Genomic DNA, 26,420 nt, shown 5'->3' with positions numbered 1-26,420 from the left:
GGGGACGCCAGGGAGGGAGGGTGCCGCATGGGGGTAAGCGGATCCGTCCACACCTGTGTCTACACCACCTGACTCCCAGCAAGACAGCCCATGGCGCCCCGCACCCCCTCAGACTTGCTTCCTGGGCTGGGGTTAGGAGCTCGCCCACCCCCTGGAACCCAGAGGGTGTGGCCAGCACTGTCCTCGGGCTCCCGTATTGTCCTGCGTTACAGCACTTGTGCCCCGTCTCCCTGCCTGGATGACAAACACAGGGCCTCCTACCTTTGCCCCATCTCCCCGGTGGCAACACCAAAGGCAGGAGCACAAGCTCACAGCACTTCCGACAGGAATCTGGCTCTGGCCAGTGGTTCCTTCCCTTCCCGTGGACCAGCTTTGCCCCCGACCTTGTCATTCAGGTAAGAAGATGTCTTCTGGCCTCCCCACCACCCCTCTGCTCTGCACTGTTGCTGGGCTGAGCGTCAGGGATCCCCCACACCCGAGGCAGACCCCCCAGCCCGACCCTTTCTCCAGCTGAGTGCGCTCCGAGGTGCATGCCGGCCCTTTCCCTCCTGGACCCTTGGGGGCCTGCACCCCACATTTGCACTCCTCCTTCCTCCCACGGCCCAACTCACATCTCCTCTGTTCTATTTCTCCCACCTTCCCAAGTCCCCAAACCAAGCGGTAAGGACAGCCACGTGTCCTGATTCAGGAGATGGCCCGTCTTGAACGCTCTTTGCTCCTGGCACTTGAGTGGTGGCTTTGGTCTAATCTCGTGGCCTTTTTTAAGGAAATATTTACTGTTATGACATAGGCTAGACACTGGGCTGAGGGCAAACACCACACAGCTCTCACAATCACCAGCCTTGAGGGGTAAGCACCATGTGTTCCCAGTTTTACAGATGGGAAACAGAGGCTCTGAGAGGCTGACTTGCCCAAGGGCCCACGACTTGGAAGCGCATTGCTGGGATGTGGACCCAGGCCTGCCTGATTCCAAGAGAGTGTGTCTAACCACCGCACCACACCGCCTCCCTGGGTACCACCTGCTGCAGCCTCTCCTGGAGGACTCGGCAGCTCCTCAGCTGGGCGGGATTTATGAAGATGCTCAGTGGCAAAGTGGGAGGCAGCGGAGGGCTTCCCGCAGAGCAGCTCCGGCCTCAGCGTGGCCAGGCTCATCCCCCACCTTGGAGGGGAGAGGCCAAGACGGGAAACAGCGTTCAAATCCTGCAGCTGCCACCGACACACTGGAGCCGGGCGCCTGGAGGAGGGAGGGAGGCTCCTGGCCAGGGAAGAAATGGCTTCAGGGCCCACAGGCCAGCCTCACTGGGCCCGGTGTCCGTGACTCCAAAGCAGGTCGCTGATGGGGGATTTGGGAGCTGTGCTGGCCCCGGGGGGAAGAGGGCAGCTATGACACAGACACAGCGAGCTGTCACAGAAGCCCTGTGTCCTCCTGGGAACCAGCCTGAGGTGGCATAGCTAAGGCAGGACACCCCCCCAGGACCCTGCCCTCACATGGGAGCTTCTCTCACTGTGTCCTGGGGCCTCCTGAAAGCCAGCCAGCGCCTTGTCAACGGTGACGCTAGGCACTCCAGAATGCCACCAAGAATAATCACAGTCGCCCCAAGATCCCTGAAGGCAGATGCCGTCATTATCTGCACTTACCCTTGAAGAAGCACAGTTGGGCAGGCGCAGAGCCTTACGGAACCCAGGCCCAAGACAAAGTGCAAGGCTTTGCTGGCTGTGCTGCGAACACGCCATTTATATTTGCTCAACGAGTTTTAATGGAGAGGGGTGACACAGAGGGTAGAAGGGGACTAGATATCTCTTTCAGACAGACACACACACACACACACACACAGTCTGGATGAACACAATACTACAGAGAGCAGTGGATAGTAAGAAAGATTTGAGGGGGCTGGGGGTAAGAAGATTCGGGAAAGAATGGCCTCTTCGAAGTGGAGGAGACCATCCGCTCCATCCATTCCCTTAGCCTGCAGTATCCTCGACTCCCTCTGCTTGGCCAACCTCCCATTCTGCTCAGAACTCTCCTCCTTCAGGAAGCCTCCCTCGATTGCCTCCCCCTCCTGGCGGGGCTGGGCATGGCTCTCCCACAGTGACTGTGCCCCCCCACATCTTGGCTCTTAGTGCCTTGGGCTGTATAAGGCCCTGCATCCTCCCCTGGGTTGTGCCATCCAGGAATGCTGTCACCACATCTTACTCCTCTGGGTCCCCTTTGCCCAGCCTGAGTCAAGAAGGCCACAAGTGTTTGGAGGAGGTTTGTTGAGCTGCATGGAGGGGAAGGGGTGAGCAGAGCCAGGGAGGAGAGGGAAAGCCAGGCTTGTGGGTGGTGGCAGTGCCTGGTTTGCTTGGGGCTGAGGGTCCCTACAGGAGCCCGGTGGCGGGTGGCCATGGACAGGTGGCTTGTCCCAACCCTGGTCCTCACAGCCATGAATGCTGTGGTTGCAGGAATTTGGGGGAAAGTGCCATGGCTTCTCCCACATTCATCCAAATAAAATCTGGGCCCAAATGCCCCAGGCAGCTCTTCTCTGCAGAATCACCATGCGTGTGTGTTTATTTTGCTCCCTCAGGCTGAGCTGACTGCAAGGGCATGGGGTGCTGGAGTGAGCGAGGTAAGGGGGCGCTGTGTACAGTTGGGGGACAAATACAGTCCAATAGAGTGATGAGGGCTGAGCTGTTGGCTTTAATTCCACATTTCTCGCTCCTGAGCCTTTGAGAAATAAAACATGCTCGGATCTGGATTTCTCAGACAGAAGCTCCAGGCGTCTTAGTTCTCCAGCGTGAGAATTCTGGGGCTGATGCCGAGTCCTCCAAGCCTGGGAGGCGGCAGCAACCATGTGGGGATGGAGCGGGGGCCTCCTTTCCACAGTGGCAGGAACCTGAGCGCCAGACTGCTGACCCCACCCTGCAAAGGAGAGGAGACGTGGCCCGGAAGTGCTCTCCCCTCCCCAGCTGGGGAGAAGGGAGATGGTTCCCCCATAGTTGTCCCCAGAGCTCCATGAGGAAAGTCCACACTACATTCCAGGCATCTGAAGGCTAATCACTGAGGGAGGGGGGTTGTAGCCAGCTGCCAATCTGGGGCGCAGGAAATGTGGGCAAAGACAGAGAGGTCTGGAAGAGAGCAGGAGGCCAGGAGAGGGAACTGAGGGGACATCAAGTTACTTACAAGGAGGAGGAGCTAGAGAGACGGGTGCAGACAGTTCAGAAAATTTGGAGTCAGACACTTGGGGAGGACAAAGGGCCCAGCAGGGAGGCATCAGCCACAGGGGGAGAGGAGGGGAGAGGAGTTCCTGCCTGGATTCAGAGTCCTGTGGCTCCATCAGTGTGGCAGGCAGAATAACGGCCCCCACAGATGGGGGGCCATCCTAATCCCTGAAATTTACAGAGCAAAAAGGGCTTTGCAGTTGTGATTAAATTAGGGACTCGCGATGGGGAAATTAGCCTAGATTGTCTGGGTGGGCCCAGTCTAATCACATGAGTCCTTGAGCTAGATGACAGAAGGGTCAGAGAGATGCTGGCTTTGAGGATGGAGGAAGGCGCCATGGGCCAGGGAATGTGGGTGACGTCTAGAAGCTGGAAAAAACAAGGAAGTGGATTTTTCCCTAGAGCAGAACTGTGACACCTTGATTTTAGCCCAGGAAGACTATGTTGGACTTCTAACCTATAGAACTATAAGATAATAAGTTTGTGCTGTTTTAAACCACCATATTCGTAGTCATTAGCAACAACAGCAATAGAAAGCTAATATCATAACAAAGGAATTCCCTAAACTCCACCCTCTTCTCTCCACTCCCGCTCCTACCCGGCCAACCTGCCCCACCTCCCGCCTCCCCAAGTCTCTGTGCTTCTGTCCTGCTCCATCCCCACCGCCCCACCAGACCACCTCCTCCTTTCCCCTACTTGGATCCTTTGGCATCAGCTCCACCTGGGCCACCTGCCTAAAGCTGTCTCCCTTTCAGTCCATCCTCTTAGATGTTGGAGTTATCATCCAAAAACACAGCTTAGGTAAGGAAAATTCCCATTTAAAAACTGTTTTGGGCTCCTGCTGCCTAAGGAAGTCTGTCCAGATGCCTTCACCTGGCACCCAAGGCCACCAACAGCTTCCCCTTTGGCCTTCCTCTCTAGCATTTCCCTTCTTGCCACTTGCCAGCCACAGACTCCCTGTCTGTGCCCCACCCTCCCCATCTCTGCCACTTTGCCTGTGTTGCCTCCATCACCTTGAATACTCTCTCCAGTCTAGAGATGCTCAAGTAGACCCTCTTCTTTCAAGTCCTCCCTGCTTGGGAATAAGACCTAAAATCATTCTCCTCTAAGATTGCTCATCACCTAACCTGGCTTTTTCAGGGGTGAGAAGACCCTGTTCTATCTTGTCGTTTGCTTATTGTCTGTCCGTCTTGTCTCCACTGGTCCATGTTAACTCCTGCAGGGCGAGGATGGGTCTTACTCATCTTTACTGAACGTACACATATTTCCTTGAGAAATGCAGGTGAAGAGGGAGTGCTTGGGTAGCCCATGGAGAAAGGCAGGGAGGTGGAGGCATCTGAGACCTTTGGCAAATAATCCCCATGGCTAACTTTCTCCAGCACTTGATAGTTTTCTAATCATGTACAACTCTACAAGCACATTCAAGTCTCCAGTAGAATATTTTACCAAGAATCTTTAAATCCAGCTGCTGACATTTACTAAGCACTTGGACCTTAACACAAACCCCAGGAGGTAGAGAAAATGCCAAAAGTTTCCCTACCACTCAGCTAAAGAGAAGCAAAAATGAATGAGAAAAAAGTAATAAAGGAAGTTGTAGTTCTCACATGTCTCAGCTCGTGGGACCGCTACACATGAATTATCCTCGCATCTCCTCACCACCAGGCTGTGAGACGATCACAATTTCCCTTCTGTTAGAGATGATGAAAGTGTGGCTTAGACAGGAGGTGACCCACTCAAGGTCATGTGGCCAGGAAACAGCAGAGCTGGGACTGGAGCTGGGGGCTGATTCTACAGCCTGTGCTTTTCCCACACGTCCAAAAGAAGGATGTGCCCAATATTTTGTCCCAATGTAATCGATCCCACCCTGAGCCATATGGACTTAAGGGGTTTTCTCTGCCTGCCCCACATAAAGTCCACTTGTGCCCCCATTCTGGGTGCCTGGGCTGAGATCTATCTAGACCACCTGTAATGGGTTGAATTGTGCCCCCCTCAAATTCATATGTTGAAGCCTTAACACCCAGTACTTCAGAATGTAACCATATTTTGAGATAAGGTCTTAAAAGAGGTGATTACACTAAAATGAGGTATTGAAGGTGGGCCCTAATCCAATGACTGAGGTCCTTATAAGAAGAGGAGATTAGGATACATGGGGAGACACCAGAAATGTGCACAGACAGAGGGGCTCTCGTGTGAAGACATAAGGAGAAGGCAGTCGTCTAAGCCAAGGAGAGAGGCCTCAGAAGAAACCAAACCTCTTGATTTCAGACTTCCAGCCTCCAGGCCCATGAGAAAATAAATCTCTGTTGTCTAAGGCCACTCACTCTGTTGTATTTTGTTATGGCAGCCCTAGGAAACTAACACACCACCTGAATAGTAAACTACAAGGCCATGCACACCTATTAGAATGACTCAGAAGAAAAAAGAAAGAAAAGCAGACAATTCCAAGTGTTGGTAAGGATGCAGGGCAACTGGAATTCTCATGCATTGCTGGGGGGGAAGCACAATGGTGCAGCCACGTCGCAAAATAATTTGGCACTTTCTTATAAAGTTAAATATACCCACGTGACCCATCTATTCTACTCCTAGGTGTTTACCCAAGTTAAGTAAAACTTACATCCACATAAAACCCTGAACATAAATGTTTATGGCAGTGATTCACCATCACCTCAAACTGGAAAGAACCCCAATGTCTTCTGCCTGGTGAAAATGATGTACCAAACTCTGGTACATCCATATTATAGAAGGCTACTCAACAATAAAAAGGAGGGGGTGACTGATACACAACATCTTGGATGGATCTCGAATACACAGCGCTAAGTGAGAGGAGCCAGACTCAAGAGGCTACGTATACTATGTGATCCCATTCACATAACATCCGTTTATATAACATAAAATCATACTATATGATTCCATTTATGTAACATTGAGGAAAAGGCAAAATTATAGGAATAGGACGGATCAGTAGTTGCCAAAAGTTGGGAATGGGGAGAGGGGCTGGTTACAAAGGAGAAACACGAGGAAATATTTTGGGGCGGTGCACCCGTTCTGTGTCTTGATTTTCGTGGTGACTACATGACTACACCAAATGTCCACCAAAAAGAGTGCATTTAACTATATGTAAAAATTTTTAAGTGAATGAAAATAAGGCCACAGTTAAAAAAACAAACCAACGTGCAAGGCCAGTTGAGCTACTAGAATGTAAGGTTGATACCAGCCCCCTTCCTCTGTCTGGTGCTTGACAGTGTGCCAAGGCCTTTCCTTTGCATTCTCTGGCTGGGTGCAGAACTGCACGGTGGTGGTTCACTTGGGCCTGCGTGGACTTGGGCAGAAAACCAGCATGTAGCCCCCGTGGAGGGCTTGGTTTGGCACGGAGGGGTACGTCCCAGCAGTCTCCAGCCTCAGCCCAGCCTGGGTCAGCCCAACAGTGTTACAGAGGGAGCTGCTCGGCTGCCGTGGCCACAGAGCAGGGTCTCTCTAGAACCGGCCTCACACTCTCTCCTTGGATTTCATTAACTGGGATCAACACAACTAGAGCTGCCCTCTGTCCCTCAGACACAAATGTTCTAAGATGTAGGTTTCATTATTATTCAGGTATGGTGAGGCCAACAGATCAGGAGACAACTACATTAAAAAGAGAGTTTTTGGGCTTCCCTGGTGGCGCAGTGGTTGAGAATCTGCCTGCCAATGCAGGGGACACGGGTTCGAGCCCTGGTCTGGGAAGATCCCACATGCCGCGGAGCGACTAGGCCCGTGAGCCACAACTACTGAGCCTGCGCGTCTGGAGCCTGTGCTCCGCAACAAAAGAGGCTGCGATAGTGAGAGGCCCGCGCACCGCGATGAAGAGTGGCCCCCACTTGCCGCAACTGGAGAAAGCCCTCACACAGAAACGAAGACCCAACACAGCCAAAAATAAAAATAATAAATAAATAATAAATAAAAAAAATTAAAAAAAAAAAAAAAGTTTTTTATATTCACAGATCCCAAGAGAAGGGGACAGGTCACACCATGCAGGGCCACATGGTGAAGCACCAGAGTCAGAAAGGAGGCGGAAGGAGTGGGGGGCAGAGGCGGGAACGAGGACAAGAGCCTTAATTGTGGTTTCCATGGGAAAAAAACAGGCAAGGCAGGATAAGCAGTTGAGAATTTTTTAGTTAGAATAATTTCAATAGGCTCTGGGGTGTAGGGCCCTCCTGGTTGTCTGGTACCTGGCCCTGGGTGATCAGGGCAGGAGAATTGGCCTGGGGTGTCAAATCTGATAAAGGAGGTGGTTGAGAGTATGGGCTTTGGGTTGGTTTGCTTATGAAACGCACATTCACAGACCAGTTGTTTGCTTGCTTTAGGAACTGTCCAGCCCTGGGAAGGCAGTCCCTCCAGGGTCAGCAAGGCATGCCAATAGGTCAAAGCATCCAAAACACAGAATAAAAAGACATCGTTAATAACAACAAGCCCACACATGCCCCAACAGGTGCTAGTACTCTCTCAGCCTCTCTTAGCTGACACCTCCCAGACCAGCTTTCCCGCTGCCCTACCTCACACATGGGCTGGCCGCACAGGACCTCAAGGACACCCCACCAGCATTTTCTCTGAGAATCTGGTGAGTGTAGGTAAGGTGTAAGGTGGTCCCATCCTTGATGGGTTTTTGCTGTGAGAGAGAAACCTCATCAAAATGTCCCTCACGTTGAAAGCGCTTGCACGCTATCCTTTGGCAGAATCTCACAATTGATTTGTAAGGTGATGTTATTATCCCCATATTACAGGTGAGGAAACAGAGGCTCAGTGAGATAAAGGGACTGACCAAGGCTCACAGAGCCACCCTTGGGTGTGCTGGGGGTGAGGGCGAGGCAAAGGAGTCCCAAACAAGCGGCCTCAGAAGCTCACAGCCTTCTTTGGAAGATCAGTCATGAGTACATGAAAAGGTAAAGAAGATGGTAAATGCAGAGCAAAGAAGGAATGGAGTGGAAGATGGAAAATGGGGAGGCTCCGATCGCTGAAGGGGTCAGGTGGGCTGCAGTCAGGTGAACTGAGACAGGTTGCTGGGTGCTGCAGGTGAGAGGAGGCTGGGACCCAGGAGAAGGGCTAGGACACGGCCTGGTGCAAGCAGACAGAAGGATGAAGGTAAAGGGGGCGGGAGGGAGATACTGTCACAAAGAGGACAGCCGAAGCAGGCTTTGGACACCCGACAAAGAATGAGAGCTATAATCTGGGCTATTAGGGAGCCACTGGGGATATCTGAACAGACTTTCAAGTCGACTGGACTGAAATTTTACCCCCCTGCTCTATCACTTACGAGCTGTTTTACCTTCAGCAAGTTGCTCAGCCTCTCTGGTCCTCAGTAGCCTCATTTACAAAGTAAGGATTAACACCTGGAATTAATATGCCCAGAATTATTGTCCAAATCAAATGAAACAACTGTGTAAGGTGTCCAGCATCATATCTAGCACGTAGTAGGTCCTCAAAATACTAGTAAGTGCTCATTGCTCATCAGAAAAGAGACAGTGTCTCTGAGCTTCAGGTGCCTCACCTCTAAAATTGGGGAAATAACACCAGCTGTCAGCTTCTCAAAATGAACATCAGGCAAGTTTATTAGACTTACTGCAATAAGGGAGGATACCAATATGATAACCTTAGTAGTGTCTTGGATGGGGAAGTCGGGGGAGGATAATGATGGGAAGTCCTGAGCTGGTTGATTTTAAGGCAGCTCTGGAAAGACTGGTCTGGACGGTGCAGAATTTATGACAGAACACTTTTTGGTTCGTAAGCAGTGAAACAGGGGTCTTGAAGAGAGAATCAATGAGCAAGCGTTTACCCTGGATAAGAAAATAGGTCTGCAGCCTACCGCCAGCAGCATGTATTTCCTAGAACCAGGAGCTACATTATTTTGCATAGTCACAGTTTTCTTTTAGCGTGCTTTGTCTCCATATTGTTTAGCACAGGAACAATAAAGTAGCAATACTTACCTCATAGGCTTGTCCGGGAAATTATGTAGAAAATGTGCTTAGCACAGTGTCTGCTCAACAAACCATTGTTAATTTAGGTGAGGTGGGAAATAACCAGAGCAGCAGACGACAACGCAAGTTTAATAAGGTGAGCAATTGTTCCCGTTTGCCAAAGATTGAGGGAGTTTCCAGGATGTGGAACTTTCAGTTTTAATACCCAGACAACTTCCTCTCCCACCCTCCCCCCAGCCCCTGGCAATCACCATTCTACGTTCTGTTTCTATGAATTTCACTATTCGTGGTTCGTCATGTAAGTGGAATTACATAGTTTTTTGTTTTGGAGACTTAGCATAATGTCCTCAAGCTTCATCCACATGCCATCTGCATGTGTCAGAACTTCATTCCTTTTTAAGGTTGAGTAATATTACATTGTATGGATGTACCACATGTTGTTTATCCCTTCATTCCTTGATGAACACTTGCGTGGCTCCACCTCTTGGCTGTTATGATTAATGCTGCCGTCAACATGCATGAACAGGGGCGTCCTCTTTTTTTAAGCATCTGAAGTGTTGAGCAATGTTTACAAGTTGCAGAGCAGAACGGGGGGCCCTTAGTGAGGAGGGAGTAGGGCTTCCAGAGTGGCAAAGGCACTATCCTTCAGTGCGCCTTTGCTAGCATCCTGCTTTGCAGCCTCTGCTGAGGATGCTGAGATAGCCCTTTAGAAGCAGCCCGGCTCCTCTCGGAGACCCCCATGCTGGGAAGAAAGAAGCCCGCGGAGGATCACGCTGCCCGGGAACCTGAGATCCTACACCAACCAGAGGTACCCTGGGTGTGACAGGCAAAGCTCCACCTCTTGCTCTCATTTCTCTCTTTTGTTCAAAGAAAAAAACTGAACCTGAATGGAGATATGCTCAGAATTGGGGTTAAAAACCAAGCAACTGGATTCAAAGTTAGGACTCCCCCCTTCCCCCCCCTCCACCAACCACACCACTTAATGAGCTTTGATGCTAAATGCTCCGCTGGCGCCTCCCATGCTTTCCCACCACTGCCCTTAGAGCGGTGTATTACCACCTCCACATTGCAGACCCGGAAATTAAGGTTGAGAGGGGTTAAGGGAGGTCGTGCAGCTAGGAAGGGACAGGGTAGCTGGGATTCCAGCTTGGGTTTGTCAGGAGAGCCCAGAGGCCTTTCTTCTCAGCCTCCTAAGGGTGAGCCAGTCAACTGCTGGATGATCAGATCTCCAAGATTAATGAGTCAACAGGCTCTCAAAGCACTATCTGAAGGTAAACAAGTCAGTATCACCTCCCACTTAGGGTTTGTGAATGACTTTTCCCCTCTGGGGAGACAAAGGTGGAAATCTACACCTAATGGAGCCCAGGGCAGGGGCTCAGGTTTCTCCCTGGCAGCCTTTGCTGCCAGCCCCCTGGAGATCCTGGCCTGGTGCTGTTTCCAGGAAGGTTTCCCCCTCAGCAGAGAAACTAGAGCAGGATACACAGAAACTCCAGATGGAGAGCCCTGGGGGGCGCTTGGCTTAAGCCAGATCTGAACTGTTTGCCTCAATGCTGCTCCCCAGGCATGAGGCCCCCTGCAAGGCCCTAACAACACTGATCTTATCTCCTCCTGGGGAATTTTCCCACAGGGAGGTGGGAAAGGTCAGCAGTGTGTCCTGGGAGCCTTTGGGGCAGGCTCAGTCCCTTCTGCTGTAGAGGGGGCTATGTCAGAGGTCCCAGAGCCTACACACATGTGCTCCATGGGTCCCAGTGTCCTTCTAAGACACAGTAGGGGGCTTTGAGTGGGGGATGCCACCATGGTGCCTGGCCTGCAAGACAGTGGAGAGTCAAGTGCATTGGCAGGTTATAATAAGTTCCCAAGTGACGAGGTTTAAAACGGGCCCAATCTGGGCATGGGTACAGAGTCAGAAACTCCATCATCCTAAATTAGTAAGTCTGAAATGCCACATCTTTATGATTCATGCACCATTTTCACTATTTTTGCCACATCTGTGTTTCACCAGTGCTGTTATTCAATTTTTAAATTAAGTCTCTTCTTTTATTATTCTTTAATAATTCTCGAAAGTACCAGTGGAGAGGTAATGGAAAACCAGGATCCATGGATTATAGATAGAGAGTCACCATAAAAAGAAATACAATGAATACTCTTCAGCAATGAGAATGGACAATCTACAGTGACACACAGTCATGCAGACGAATCTTACAAAGAGAAGGCTGAGCAAAAGAAGGTGGGCCCCGGGGGATTCCATTCATTTGAGGGATGTGAAAAATGGGCAAATCTAACCCCTGCAGAGACTTCCCTGGCGGCCCAGTGGTTAAGACTCTGTGCTTCCACTGCAGGGGGCACGGTTTCCATGCCTGGTCGGGATCCTGCATGCCATGTGGTGCAGGAAAAAAAAACAACTAACCCATGTGGTCAGGAGTAAGGAGACTGGCCACTCCTTGGGGAGGGGGGTAGTGATGGAAAGGGATGGGAAGAGGGGGCTTCTGGGAGCCCAGGAAATTCTGTTTTCTGAATTCAGAATCATCAGATTCTGGTTTTTGATCTGACTGCTGGTTTCACAGACGGTTCAGTTTGATGTAATTCACCCAGTTTAACATCCAGCTTAACACCTCTTGTGGTACTAAACTTCAATATAAAAAAAAAATGTTAAAATAAGTAGAAACACCATGAACACAAGACAATGTTTATTACATTCTGGGGAGAAGCCAGGGTCTGCTAAGGGCTCCTGCTCCCATAGTTAAGAGTGTGACGTGCGCTCAAGAGGGGTCGAAGGCCTGCTCTTCCTCATCGCAAGGTTTGGGGGAGAATTGGAAAGGAAATGACTTTCTCATTGTGTGATTTCAAGGTTCTGTCCAAGCACTTGGGAAAACACTGAAGGAGGCGGCTTAGTCCCAGCTCCAGGTAAATGATTAAAATGAGATAAGCGTGGAGAGCTGGGGGGGATGGTGTGTGCAGTGGGCAGCAGGTGGCAAAGTATTCTTTGCACAATACTTTATTTTTTGCAATTTTTAGTAAAAATTTCCAAAGTGAACAAAAAGATACTGTATAAAACACAGTGGACATTAAACTGACAGTAGTATTAGATCTCATTTGTCTTGATCCTTTTGTTTTACCACATCTTGATTTGCAGTAGAAAGAGTTTATGTGGCTGGATGGGAGGATGGGGATGCGGGACCAGCGGAGGTCAGAGCTGAAGGCCTCAGGGCTGGGGATGAACTGGGTCGGGGCTGGGAAGAGCCTGGGGATGCCCAAGCCCCAACCACTGGCCCAACGAGGAGTCACGTGGAGGGCCCTGGACTCGCAGGGCCCTCGCTGGCCCGTGTGTGGCTCTGGGCTATTTACCCAACCCAGATCTCGAGTCTAGGCTAGAATGTAAGCTAATGCCTTTACCTTCCCAGGGCAAGACGAGCCGGTGGAAAAGATTCAGTTCCTTAGGTCAGGACCACCTAGGCGTCCCCGCTTCCTCCCTAGATTCTCAGGGTGACCTTGGAACGGACAGGGCGCATCTGCCCACCCTTGAGCAGAAAGCCCGGTCTGCAAGGATGAGCCCAGGACCCCAACCCCACCCATGGGAGCCCAAACACAGTCCGACCCCAGGAGGGCCCCCCAACCCCCAAAGGCTGAGCCAGAGCTTTCCGGGGGCCTTCCGCCCCCACCTGGGCGGGCCTCCTCGGGCTGCTTTAGTATTAAGCGTTAATGATTAAATCCCGGGTTCTCCATTAACCCCGCCGCCGGCCTTTGTCTCCGGGCCGCCCAGGAGCCTCCTCCTTTGAAATGCCACATAAAAATGAAAAATGCCCTTTTCCTCCCTCCGGGATCGACGGGTCCTGTTTCCCTTTAAAGTCTGCGTCGGCCGCACGGGGTGCGCCCTGCGCCAACGCGGGAGCGCGAGGCCGGCCTGGGCTGCGCAGCAGCGGGCGGGGCGCCGGCGAGACAAGCGCTCTAATGCGGGGCGCGGGGCGCGGGGCGCGGGGCAGCCACCGCCACCCGCCCGCCGGCGCCGCGCCCCGAAGGTGGGGGAGGGTTCGGAGACCCGCTAGGACCTCTTTGGCGACGATCACGTGGATGGCGATAACAGCATCAACCGCAAGAAGAATGCTTCGACCTGTCCACAGGGCAAAGCTTGGGAATGAGACGAACGGGAAAGGATGAGGGCCCGGTTCGTAAATTCCGAATTCTGCCGCCTACACTTCTCAGAGGGGGAAGAAGCATCCGGCTCACCTGGGAGCTTGTTAGAAGTGCGGCATTCCCGGCGCATCGGGTCAGAAGCTGCACTTTAATTAGATTCCTGGGTGACTCATGTCCCCATTACAGTTTGAGAAGTCTGGTCTACGTAACCAGTGGCTCTGGTAATAATAGTAACAATCCTGGCTACGCTGTATTGAGTGCTTCTCATGAGCCAGCATTGTTTTAAGCACCTGATGTGATTGTCTTGTTTAACTCTTACAACGTGCCAGATGCACCATTTTGCAGATGAAAAGGTTGAGGTCCAGGGAGATATGGTGCCTTGCCAGAGGTCAAAAGTGTAGGGATTAGAAACCCAGGCTGGATCAGCCTCACATACAAAGCACCCACACGGGAGCCCCTCCAGGTTAGCTTTTGTGCTTGTGCCGCAGCAGGCTGGGGACTGTCCTTTGGAATAACCAGGGGCCAGCTGCTGGTGTCTGGATGTGCAGCCAGCTGAGATGCCTAAGTAGCAAGCACGCTTGACAGGCTCCTCTTGTCGCCCACCTCCACCTGCTGGAGATAACGTGACGCATCTCGCCTCCACCCTCCAGCTTTTAGGAAGAAATACCAGAGCTGGATGCAAGCAACCCCTACTGCACACATATCCCCAGGTCCTCTGTGGCACCATGAAAGGGTTAAGTTAGGGCTCAGCCACTACATAAATCTGTGTTTATCTGCTGCAAAGTAAGCTATTTAGGTTTCTGATTTACAATCCTCGGTTTTCATAAAAGTCAGTCATTCCCAGTAAAAGAATGTGGGTTAGATTTATAGGATCTGCGTTAGTCTTTAAAGCCCAAAGGGTCTATGACTCACCCTCCGTAATGTTTTTGCTCTAGTCCGGAGATATTCATGTGCAAAGAGAAAGATTCAGATCTCTGCCCTGAAAAATAAGACTTTTGGGGGGAACTAATTATAATGGCGTCAATTGTACTATGCTTGTAAACTTGCATCAGCGGGCCCCCCTAGAGCCTGTTTTCCAGGGGTTTTATTCCGCAATAAAATGTGCTCTGGTTTGCAGCTTGGCATATAAGACCTCCACTGGTATGAGCGAATGTTTTTTCCTACCAGGTTATTAGAAATAAACAGCCCACCAGTGGGAAGGCAGAAAAAATTATAAGCAACAAAAATAAATCTTGGAATGTTTGCATTTGGTGACTTTAATAAAATCGGTCACTTAGCCTAGCAGCCCAACTGGCTAAATGGAGCCAGCCTGGTATTTTTATTTTAATTTGAGTTTGTGTTCTGCCAGTGTGAAATGGGGTCAAGGCAAGACACCATGGAAAAAGCCTTTGATGTCTCCTTGAAAAATATTTTGCACTGTGACATGGTATTTTGTGTCCTTCTCCCCCTCCCGACACCCAGCCCCCAGCTTGACGAGCTGCATGTCTAACCCATGACCATCACACGTAATAAAATATAGCCATCATCAACAATCCTTCTTCCAACTCTCTCCCCTCCCCCAATGAAGTCAGAATTCAAGGCAGAATGTCTTAACAATGCAAAATAAAAGTGCTGATCAAGATAACCGAATATGATTAAAGGGGATGGAGGAAACCAGCCTTTTAAACTTTCTCCAAAGCAAAGCCAAGGTGAGGGGCCCAGGTTCAAGAGAAGGGGAGGGAAGGAAGGTCGTATGGATTGGGCTGGCGGCCAGTTCAAATAGAACTGGGTTAAGACAGGAAGGTTTGCCAGCCAGTTGAGAAGCAGAGAAGGATGGATTGAAAAGGATGGCAGGGATCAATGAGCCCAGAACGAAAGCAAGTTCTCCTTCACCAAATGTATGAGAGAAAAAGATGATGTGGTTATGCTTGCAAGAACTTTAATTCAGTCTTAACACGGGCTGAGACTGTGCACGGGAAAGCAAAAGAGTCAGAAGTATGTGCTCTCGGTCAGAGTCAGGAAAGGTTTACCGGGGACCTAGAAGGTGCAAGCTGAGGCCCCAGGGACACACAGATAAATGTGATTTGCCCTTGACTTTTTCCCAGACTAGTACTTGGGCAGATGAGTTAACAGAGGGTTTCAGTACAAGGAAGCAGTGCACACAGAACAGTCCAAATCTACTATGTGTGGCCCGTTCGTGTTTCAGTGTAGCTGGGACAAAATATCCTCTTGGACATCTTCCTTAATTCATCATCACCCTCACCTCAGTGCAGGGCATTATGGTAAGAAGGTCCTCTAGGGCTTTCAAAAATGAACAAAATGTGGTCCCTGCCCCTGGAGTGCAAGGGCACAAAGTAGAAGTATACAGACCACTGCAATGTACCACATACAAAGAGACAAGGGCAGTAAAGAAACCAAGGAAGGCTTCCGGGAGGGGGTGGTGTTTCTATGGCTCTTGGAGACTCAGTAGTAATTTGACATATAGAGGTAAGGAGCAAGGATAATCAAGGGACAAAGAAGAATGAAAAAAATGTTTAGCAGTAGGAGGGTGTTGGTCTGTTTGGAAAGAGGCAGGGTCCTTTTGTGGGTGCTTCATGGAACATGTGAGGAGGCTAGAGGGCAGGAGAGGGAATCTGGGCCAGGTATGAACAACCTTGAACCCTTACTAAGGAATCTAGATCGATCCTTCAAGTACTGGAGGCATTTCCTGACCCATCAAGTCTGAGGTCTGTGTCCTTCTTTGTGGCCTCAAGGCACACTCACCTCCCTCCCTATTACAGCACTTTTCACCCTTGTATTTCAACTTCATGTTTGTCTCCTCCGTTGGATCATGAGCCCTGAGGATCTTGTTCACTGTTACAATCCCAGCCCCTAACACAATGCCCAACACGTAATAAATATTCAGGAAATATTGGATGCAGAATGAATGAGATGGAGTTTTCACAATAATAAATTGGAGGCTTGTAACAGAGACGGATAGCTTGGAGGCAGGCTTCAGAGAATTTGGATTTGGGGTCTAGGGTAGACTGGAGCCCAGAGAACCAATAAGCAGGGATCCGTGGGCATTGACAGGCAGCTGGGGGTTGCAGTGGTGGGAAATGGAAGGGATGGGGAAGCCAGGAAGCTGAGAAGTTTAGAGATGATCATGATGAGAGAAGCACAGCGAAGGAATGAATCAATGCATCAATGAATGAATCAATGAATGAGTTCAGTTAGAGATATACTGCGTTTGAAGTGTGCTATGACTCCAGATAGAGGCTTTGCAGCCTTCAGGTAGAAATTTAGCACAGAAACATCTGCACAGCGAGTTCCAAAAGAGACAACGCAGAGAGAAAGCCAAGATCACAGCCCGGGAGGTTGCCTATTTTTAGGAGCTGGAACATCAGACACTAAATCTGAAATTCCTTTTTCTACGATCTCCATCTTCTCTACCTATTTTAGTTGAAATCACTTTAGACTCACAGTGAGTCTGCCAATTTTCTCCCTGACCTTGTTTTGATCTTAAAGCCTCATAACTGCAGGCCTCCCTAGGCATGTACCCCACTCCAGCACCTTGGGAAATAGCCCGGCTGGCAGCAACCTTGAACTTTGTGTCATATTGTGATGAACGGTCCTGGACAATGGACAGCCCTCCCCTCCCCAGGCTTCTCGCCTTGGCTCTTCTGCCATCGGTGGACACAAATTATCTGCTGGGAGAGCGTCTAAAAGCAGGTGTTTTCAGCTCATACATTGGAGCTGGTTGGGGGGATCACTAGGTAATGGAAGAAGGAGTTGGCCTCATAGCCAAGGAGCAAGGAAACAGAAATGTAACTGACCAAGGTCAGAAAGGACAGTGAGGGAGGAGAATGGGGGCCGTGATGGAGTGACGGGCAGGAGGTGAACATTATAAACAGGGAGAGATTGGCCTAAACTTGAGCATTCGTGAAAGGAGAGAGTATTTCTGGAGATTCCTAGTGTGAGGATCAGGAAGGAGGGGTGACCCAGGGGGCAGTGCCTGGGGAACCATGTCAGGCTGCAGCCAGGACCTCCACCTGGACAACCAGCCAGGAAGGGCCTGGTGTCTTTGGCGTGTAGAGAGAGAGTGAGGGGAGCTGGCTTGGCTCAGGGGTCCCACATGACTTGGAAGATAATACAGAGGTTGCCCTTAAGCTGGACTCTGGGCTAGTGGATGCCTCCTAACCTCTGCCCAGGCCACATCTCCAGCGAAACAGTTGTTCCTCTGGGCAGACTGTCTGGGGTAAGAGAACAGACTGTCCTCAGCTCCCCAGTGGAGCTGTCAGAAGTGCCTGGGGTGGCCTCAGGTATGTCTCCAATATTGCTCAAGAAGTTTCTGGAATCTGTGCCTCAAACTACCTGCTCTGGTCTCCATGCCATGCTCTGGTTAGCAGAAGCTGCTGAGATGAACTGACCCTCCTCTGCAGAGAATTTATTTGCATTTCCAGAAGCAGACATACTTTTACAGGAAGGATCCTTCCACAAGTAAACAGCAGTTGCTCCCACAATGTGTAGGATCAGCTGAGATTTAGGTTCCCATCATGGAAGTGATGACATCTTGGTGGAATTGCCAGAGTCTGGGGGTTTAGTCCTGGCAGGAGTCATATGGCACATTTAAAGTAATTTAAAAAGGAATTTTTTTTTAAATTTTATTTATTTATTTATTATTTTTGGCTGTGTTGGGTCTTCGTTTCTGTGCGAGGGCTTTCTCTAGTTGTGGCAAGCGGGGGCCACTCTTCATCACGGTGCGCGGGCCTCTCACCATCGCGGCCTCTCTTGTTGCGGAGCACAGGCTCCAGACGCACAGGCTCAGTAGTTGTGGCTCACGGGCCTAGTAGCTCCGCGGCATGTGGGATCTTCCCAGACCAGGGCTCGAACCCGTGTCCCCTGCATTAGCAGGCAGATTCTCTACCACTGCGCCACCAGGGAAGCCCCTAAAAAGGAATTTTTGTACACATAATATAAAACTTACCATTTAAATCAGTTTGAAGTGTACGATTCACTGGCATTTAGTGCATCCACAGAGCTGTGCAACCATCACCACTATCTAATTCTAGAATATTTTCATCACCTCAAAAGGAAATGCTGTAGCTATTAAGCAGTCACTCCTCGTTCTCACCTCCCCCGAGCCCCTGCCAACCGCTAATCTGCTTTCTGTCTCTGTGGATTTACCTATTCTGGATATTTTATATAAGTCAAATCTTACAATATATGGCCATTTCTGTCCGACTTCTTTCACTTAGTATAATTTTTCAAGGTTCATCCATGTTGTAGCACGTATCAGGCCTTCATTCCTTTTTATTGCCAAATAATATCCACTGTATGCTTGTATCACATTTTGTTTATCCATTTGTCTATTGATGTACATTTGAGTTCTTTCCACCTTTTGGCTATTGTGAATGATGCTACTTACGAACATTCACATACGAGTTTTTATTTGTACACCTGTTTTCTTTTTGGTCTATACCTGGGGGTAGAATTGCTAGACTGTATGGTAATTTTATGTTTAACGTACTGAGGAACCGCCAAACTGTTTTACACAATGGCTACACCATTTTACATTCCCACCAGCAGTGTATGAGGGTGCCACTTTCTCTACATCCTCACCAATACTTGTTATTTCCTTTCTTTTTTTTTTTTTTTTTTTGATTATTGCCATCCTAGTGTGTCTCATTGTGTTTTGATATTCATCTCCCTATTGACTAAGGAGGTTGAGCACCTTTTCATGTGCTTGTTGGTCATTTGTGTATCTTCTTTGGAGAAATTCAAAGTCCTTCACTCATTTATTAATTATTTATTAATTGGGGTGTTTGCCTTTACTATTGAGTTAAGCATTCTTTATATATTAGACTCTTAGCAGCTATATTATTTGCAAACATGTTCTCCCACGCTGTAGGTTGTCTTTTCACCTTCTTGCTAGTGTCCTTTGATGGACAAAAGTGTTTAATTTTGATGAAATCCAATTTACCTATCTTTTCTTTTGTTGATTGTGCTTTTTTTGTCTTTCTGAGAATCCACTGGTAAATCCAAGGTCATGAAGACTTACCCTTATGTTATGTCCTAAGAGTTTTATAATTTTAACAGTTATATTTATGCCAGACCAGGAACTTTTTCAAGAGGTATATGCAGAGTTACAAGGAAAACAAGGAATGGAGCAAGACCTTGGGGCAGACGGGCAGGCAAGGGTGATGTTACCATCCCGAAACCTTTGGTAGAAGGATACGTCCTCCACATCCCCCAGGGGAGGGAACCAGGGACTCTACTCTGTTTTCTGATCTTTGTAGGTGCTTCCCATTGGTTGCATCCTATCAGAAGCAAGAGGGCAAGGGAGCCAGGAGGTGCAGTTCCTACTTGGGTCAGACTCTGGGGGCACCAAGCAGCCTGGAGGAGGTGAAGGGAGTGGATTTGGAGGTGTGGTTGGCAGAATGATAGCCCCCAAAGATAAGCAAGTCCTGGTCCTCAGAACCTGTGACTATGTTACCTTATGTGGCAAAAGGGACTTTGCAGATGTGGTTAAGGATCTTAGGTTGGGGAGATTATCCTGGGTTATCTGTGATGGCATAGTATATTAATAATTACAAGAGTTCTCATAAGAGGATCGTTTTGTGTGTGTGTGTCTGAGAGAGAGAGAGAAAGAGAGAGAGATTCGAAGAGGCTACTGCCTTGAAGATGGAGGAAGAGACCATGAGCCAAAGAATGAAGGAAACCTCTAGAAGCTGGAAAAGGCAAGGAAACAGACTGTCCCCTAGAGCCTCTGGAAGGAACCCAGCCCAGAGGACTCCATAATTTTAACCCAATGAGACACACTTTGGACTTAAGACCTCAAGAACTGTAAGGTAATAAACCTGATTTTTAGAAAATTTTGATTTTTCAAATTGTTGATTTAAGCCACAAAGTTTGTAGTAATTTATTACAGCACTACTAGAAAATTAACACAGGAGCAACAGGTGGAAGGTCCCTCTACCTCTGCATGGGGAGCCCTGGGGTTACTGGTCTGAGAAGAACCGCATATGATTTCTCCGGGAAGACCACATTTCAGAAATCCCGGTCCATGGTTTCTCTAGAGGGGGAGGCATCATGATTGCCCTCGGTGATTGTACTGCCCAGGATTAACTCAGAGGAGTAGAATCACTCTGAGAGCCAGAGAATCGGGGATGTATTATAAGAACTGGGTGTTAACGCAATACTGGAAGCTGGTGGAAAATTCTCTGCAAGGCTGTTGCCTCGGGTGTTGAGTCTGAAGTTGATTAGGTCAGCAGAGCAGCAGTGAGGAAAGAAGGCCGATGTGAAGCAGAGGAGAGCAAGGATCAGCTGGGATCCGCTGGGGAACTGGAAGCCAAACCTGTCTCCCATGCAACCTGGGCGACGTGGGCGACCCGCAGAGAAACCGTGCCCTGTGCCACAGAAGTCACAGGCACCCGGCAAAGTGAGCCGGCGGAGCGGCGGCCACAGACATGAGCTGCCGCAGTGCCTTATACCGACCTTCAGAGCCTGAAATGGCTACTGCACCACTTGCGCTTTCCAAATTCCCCAGAGATGTCTCTGTGCTCAGTCTAAAGCAATCTCAACCCAGAACTGTACAGGAAGGGGAATTCTGGGAGTCATGGTTCCAGCCTAGCTAGGCTACTGTGTTTCCTATCAATGGTGTGGAAGGGTAAACCTTTGCTGAGGGCTTACTATTTATCAGGGACTCCAGCTTCATTACCTCATTTACTCATCTTCTGATTACCTCCATTTTACAAGCAAGGAAACCAAAGCTAAGGATTGCTTACCTTCCCAAATCATGCAACTACTCCAAAGAAGACACACTAATGGCCAGTAAGGGCATGAGGAGATGCTCAACATCATTACCCATTACAGAAATGCAAATCAAACCCACAATTAGAGGCCTCTTCACAACACTAGGATGGTTATAATAATAATTTTTTAAAAAAGATGGACAAAACAAGTGTTGGCATGGATGGGGAGAAATTGCAACCTACATACACTACAGGTGGGAATGTAAAATGGTGCTGCCATTTTGGAAAACAATCTGGCAGTTTCTCAAAATGGTATGCATGGAGTTATCATATTACCTCACAATTCCACTCCCGGTTATATATCCAAGAGAAATGTAAGCATGCATCCATGCAAAAGCTTATATGCAAATGTTCTTAGCAGCCTTATTCATAGTAACCCCCCAAATGGACACAACGCAAATGCCCACCAACAGATGAATGAATAAATAAAATGGTATATCCACACAATGGAATATTACTCAGCCATAAGAAGAATGGAGTACTGACATACTACAACATGGATGAACCTTGAAAACATTCTAAATGAAAGAACCCAGACACAAACAGCCCCCTGTTGTATGATTCCATTGATATGAAATTCTGTAATAGAATAAGCAAGTCCATAGAGACAGAAAGCAGATTAGAGATTGCTTAGGGCTGAAGGGTTAAGAATAAAGGGAGAGTGACTGCTGATAGATACAGGGTTTCTCTTTCGATGTACTAACAATGTTCTAAAATTGATTGTAGTGATGAATACGCAACTCTGTGAATGTACTAGAAACCACTGAATTGTAGGTACAAATTATATGGGCGAATTGCATGATATGTAATATTTCAATAGAGCTGTTAAAAAATCATGCCACTAGTAAAGAGCAAAGCACAGAATCCAGCTAGTGTTTTCCTGACTCCAAAGCCATCTCCCTCCTTAGTATTAGCGGATTCCCAACTTCACTAGGTGGAAGGATCACTTAATGAGCTTGTTAAACATACAGATTCCCTGGTCCCCTTCCCAGAGTCCCACTCAGTAAAGGCAGTCAGGTTGGGGGAATCTTTGTGCTTAACAAGATCCAGGTGAGTCGAGAGCAGGTGGTCTGAGAAACCAAGGTCCCCTGCTCAACAGTGGGACTTTGGCATCTCAGAGCCAAACATGGCTCCCATTGGTCAATAAGATTAGAGAAAGGGGAGGTTTCAGAGGCCAATTTTTCTAGAGGGTGGTTTTTTTTTCCAGGGGCTGGGTAGAGGGAAAGGAAGGAAGGAGAAAGACAGGGAAATAGAAGCTCACAGACCAGGAGAGGTATTGTAAGGAGACACTGAGCGGAGAACTCTCCGGGGGGGGGGGGGGTGCACCAGAGAAGAAAGGAATGTCAAAAGTGTGTGGAAATTACTCCAAAGAGGAGAGAGCGAGAGAGCAAATACTCACACACTAGCCGAGTTGACCGCCTGCCTAGGGCTTTCGAGATACTTGCTTCATGTTCAAGTGTAATCCTTGAGAGAAAGAGAATTTCAGTGAACTTCAGGTAATGTCAGCTCTCTGGGGCTTCTTTTTGAAGAACTATTCTGAACAAGTTTGGAAAGCATCCAGCGGTGGGGGTTAATTTCAAACTTTTTGTGCTCTTATGTCTTTGTTCCCTTTACCTCCTCCTTGAAGTGGAAATGATTGATGCCTAAGTAACGTTGGCTATTGAGTAATGTTTATTCAGACTGCAGGGGAGCAAGATAGGGCTTAAAAATGAGGTGAACATGTTTCCTTTGAATGGCACACGTTGAGCCTTTGAAAGTCAAGTGTATTCCCAATTGTGCAGTAGAATAAAGAGAGAGGGGCCAGCAGGTGAAAGGTCTCCTGCAGACGATCAATGTACAGTAGTTAAGTGGAACTCAAATAGTCTCAGGAAGCCACCTGAGCTGATGCCCCGGGTGATAAATATTGACTCGTCTGTGGGATATCTTAGGTCTTGTGGTGAGCCCTTTCGACCCAGGAACTAGAGGGCTTGGTAAATAAGCTTCTAAAGCTCTGAGGAAAGAGACAATTCATGTTCCCATATTCCAAACTCTCTCTAGATAACGCCAGCACCCCCTCAGATGTAAGGGAGACTGGCAAGGAAAGGGGAACCTCACCCTCCGCACCCGTGATGGGGTGATTGCCCCTGGAGACCCCACTCTCTTCCATGTGTGCGCTGCTTCCTGTCAATCGGTTCCAGGTGGCCTGTAGAAGTGGCCAGCGGGGCTCAGACAGATCTAAAACACACCCAGAGATCAGGCTTGGCACACTATGATTTGATCTGACAATCTGAAAATACACAAACAAAAGCAGGGAAGAGTAATTGTTTATTTGTCTTCATTTTGCTAGGATGCTCTAACAATTGACTTGGTCGTCTTTGAACCTGTGGATTGAAGATGGGGTGAGGGACCTGCATTGTCCTGGGAAGAAAAGAAAAGTTATAATTTTCTGGGTTCTGGGTGATAAGTCCAGCGTAAGTGTTTGTGGGGCAGGGTTAGGAAACAGTCCTCTCCTTCTGGGGGGGGAGTGGTGTTGGAGGGAGAGCTGGGGGTCTCTATGCATGCTCTGTCCCACCCACCCATGACTTGGTCCCTGGATTTGGAGGGGAAGAAGTTGGCAATCTATACTGAGAGAACCAACAACCTAATTGCCAAATTCCCATCACACTGTGACCAGCCGGTGTTCAGGCCCAACATAAAAGGGAAGGAGGGATGGAGGAAACTGTCCAGAGCTTCTAAAGGAGACTTAGGGGACTTCCCTGGTGGCGCAGTGGTTAAGAATCCACCTGGCAATGCAGGGGACACAGGTTCGAGCCCTGGTCCGGGAAGATCCCACATGTCACAGAGCAACTAAACCCGTGCACCACAACTACTGAGCCTGAGCTCTAGAGCCCATGAGCCACAACTACTGAGCCCGCAAACCACAACTACTGAGCCCACACGCCACAACTACTGAAGGCTGCACACCTAGAGCCCGTGCTCCGCAACAAGAGATGCCACCACAATGAGAAGCCCGTGTGCTGCAATGAAGACCCAACACAGCCAAAAATAAAAAATAAAAGGTATTTTAAAAAAATAAATAAAGGGGACTTCAGGATTGGTTTTTTTAGAAGGGGCTGAGTGGGTGGGAAAGACTCAAGATCCATGAGTTGGCTTGTACTTGTGGTTATAATACAGCAAGGAATCTCTACTCCAGAACACTTCCACCTTTTAACTCCTTCATACTTTAAGTATTTACATTTTTTTAAGCTTTTATTTTATTTATTTTTTTAATAAATGTATTTATTTGTTTATTTATTTTTGGCTGCATTGGGTCTTCGTTGCTGCGCGTGGGCTTTTTCTAGTTGCGGCGAGCGGGGACTACCCTTCATTGCAGTGTGCAGGCTTCTCATTGTGGTGGCTTCTCTTGTTGCAGGCTCTAGGCTTGCGGGCTTCAGTAGTTGTGGCACGCGGGCTCAGAAGTTGTGGCTCGCGGGCTGAAGAGTGCAGGCTCAGTAGTTGTGGCACACGGGCTTAGTTGCTCCGTGGCATGTGGGATCTTCCCGGACCAGGGCTCGAACCCGTGTCCCCTGCATTGGCAGGTGGATTCTTAACCACTGCGCCACCAGGGAAGTCTTTTACATTTTTATTCCCCACTCTGCTCCTTTTAAAATTTTTAATAAAGTAATCTTTGAAAAATCTCAATCATTTCCTTTGAGCTAAGCAACAAGAGAATTTTCCCCTTGCTTGGGCACATGACATCAGCAGAAAAGAAGAGAGATAATAGGAGACCAAAGCACTGTAACACTGAGAGGGCTGAGAAGAAGGATGGATGTGGCAATGCCCTTCAACCTGAGCCATCAACCACTGGCTACTCATCCCTCTTCATCCCTCTGGGGGTTCTTCTTTAAAAAAATATGAAGATGTAATTCACGCTATATAACTTTTTAAGTATACAATTCAATGTTCTTTAGTATATATACAAAGTTGTACAACCATCACCTCTATCTAACTTCAAAACATTTTCACACACCCCCTAAAAACCCAACACAGTAGCTATTACCACCCCCTCCTCCCCACGTAACCCCTCCACCCTCTCCAGCCTCCAGATTAGATAACTTCTAATCTACTTTCGGTCTCTTTGGACTTGCCTATTAAGGGCATTTAATATAAATAGAAGCATACAATATGTGGCCATTTGTGACATTCTTCTTTCATTTAGCATAATGTTTTCAAAGTTCATCCATGTTGTAACATCAACCAGTATTTCATTGTATGGACATGCCACATTTTGTTTATCTATTCATCACTTGATGGATACTTGGATGTTTCCACCTTGGGACTGTTATGAATAATGCTGCTATGAACATGAACATCAGAATACAGCTTTGTGGGTTTTTATCCGGGGATTTTGTTACCCCCCCTCCTATGGAAGCACCAAGGTTCAGGGCATATGAGCTGCAAAGAAGTGAACCTCAAAGAGATCAATTTGATCAAGAAAAATAAGACAAAGAGTAGGATACTTACATTTATTGACTCTACATTATGAGCTAGATGACCTACCCCAATGCTGTGTGATACATTTTCCTTTTATAGATAAGAAGACCTACAAGTAAAAGAGAGATAAAACAATTTGCCCAAGAACACATAACTACTGGACTCAAAATCTGGAGTGACCTCTCTGGTACCATACTAAAATGTGCAAAGACAATTTACAAAGGACAGAGGTCAAGTGTCAAATGATAGGCTAATTCTTTAAAATTGCTGATTGTAAAGTTGGGAAGAAGCTTTATATGTTGGTGTAGAAATTTAAGGCCAAAAGATGTTATGTGACTTTCTCAAGATCACGCAACTTGTAGGTGGCAGAACCGTGGTCTCCATTTGGGAGAAAGGAAAGCTGGATGTGTCCTGGGACTTCCAATAAAGACGTCTATGGTTGTCAGAGTTTGTTAAGTTATGCTGCAGTAACAAAGATCCCCAAATCTTACAGAAACGAGAGCTTCAATCTCGCTCATGTTGAGAGCTGCATGGTGGCCACTCTGGTTCTTCTCCATGTGCCTTCTCATTCTGGGACATGTCCTGAGAGGGAGCAGCCCATAGTTGGGATATTGTGTTCTCTTGGCAAAGGGAAAAGAACAAGAGGCAGAGCCAAGCCATGTAACTGCCCTTAAAGCTGCTCAGACATGGCTTCTATCATATCCATTCATATTCTATTGGCCAAAGCAAGTCACATAGCCAAGCCTGGAAGCCGGGCAGGGAAGTATCCCCTGTGGTCACATGTCAATGAATGGGGATGTTTGGCTCTCCTGCAGGGAAGGCAGTAGATGGGAACATTAATATCATCAACCATCGCTTTCAAAAGGCAAAGAAGTGGTTCTGTAAGCCTTAGACTGCTGGCAAATATTCCTTCATTTAA

At 48.4% G+C, this 26,420-nt stretch overlaps 1 long non-coding RNA gene across 1 annotated transcript in view; it reads left to right on the top strand.

The window, feature by feature from the left end:
- The first annotated feature begins 872 nt into the window (after positions 1 to 872).
- LOC309635585 overlaps positions 873 to 26,420 on the top strand; it is a 712,727-nt gene continuing 687,179 nt past the window's right edge. The window contains exon 1 of the long non-coding RNA XR_014248898.1: positions 873 to 7,158. This is a non-coding gene — a long non-coding RNA (uncharacterized lncRNA). The remainder of the gene's footprint in view (positions 7,159 to 26,420) is intronic.

The sequence above is a fragment of the Balaenoptera borealis genome, assembly GCF_965194805.1.
Source record: "Balaenoptera borealis genome assembly, chromosome: 10".
Classification (NCBI taxonomy): domain Eukaryota; kingdom Metazoa; phylum Chordata; class Mammalia; order Artiodactyla; family Balaenopteridae; genus Balaenoptera; species Balaenoptera borealis.
Note: the sequence above shows the minus strand (reverse complement) of the source record. Positions and strands in the feature narration are given on the sequence as shown.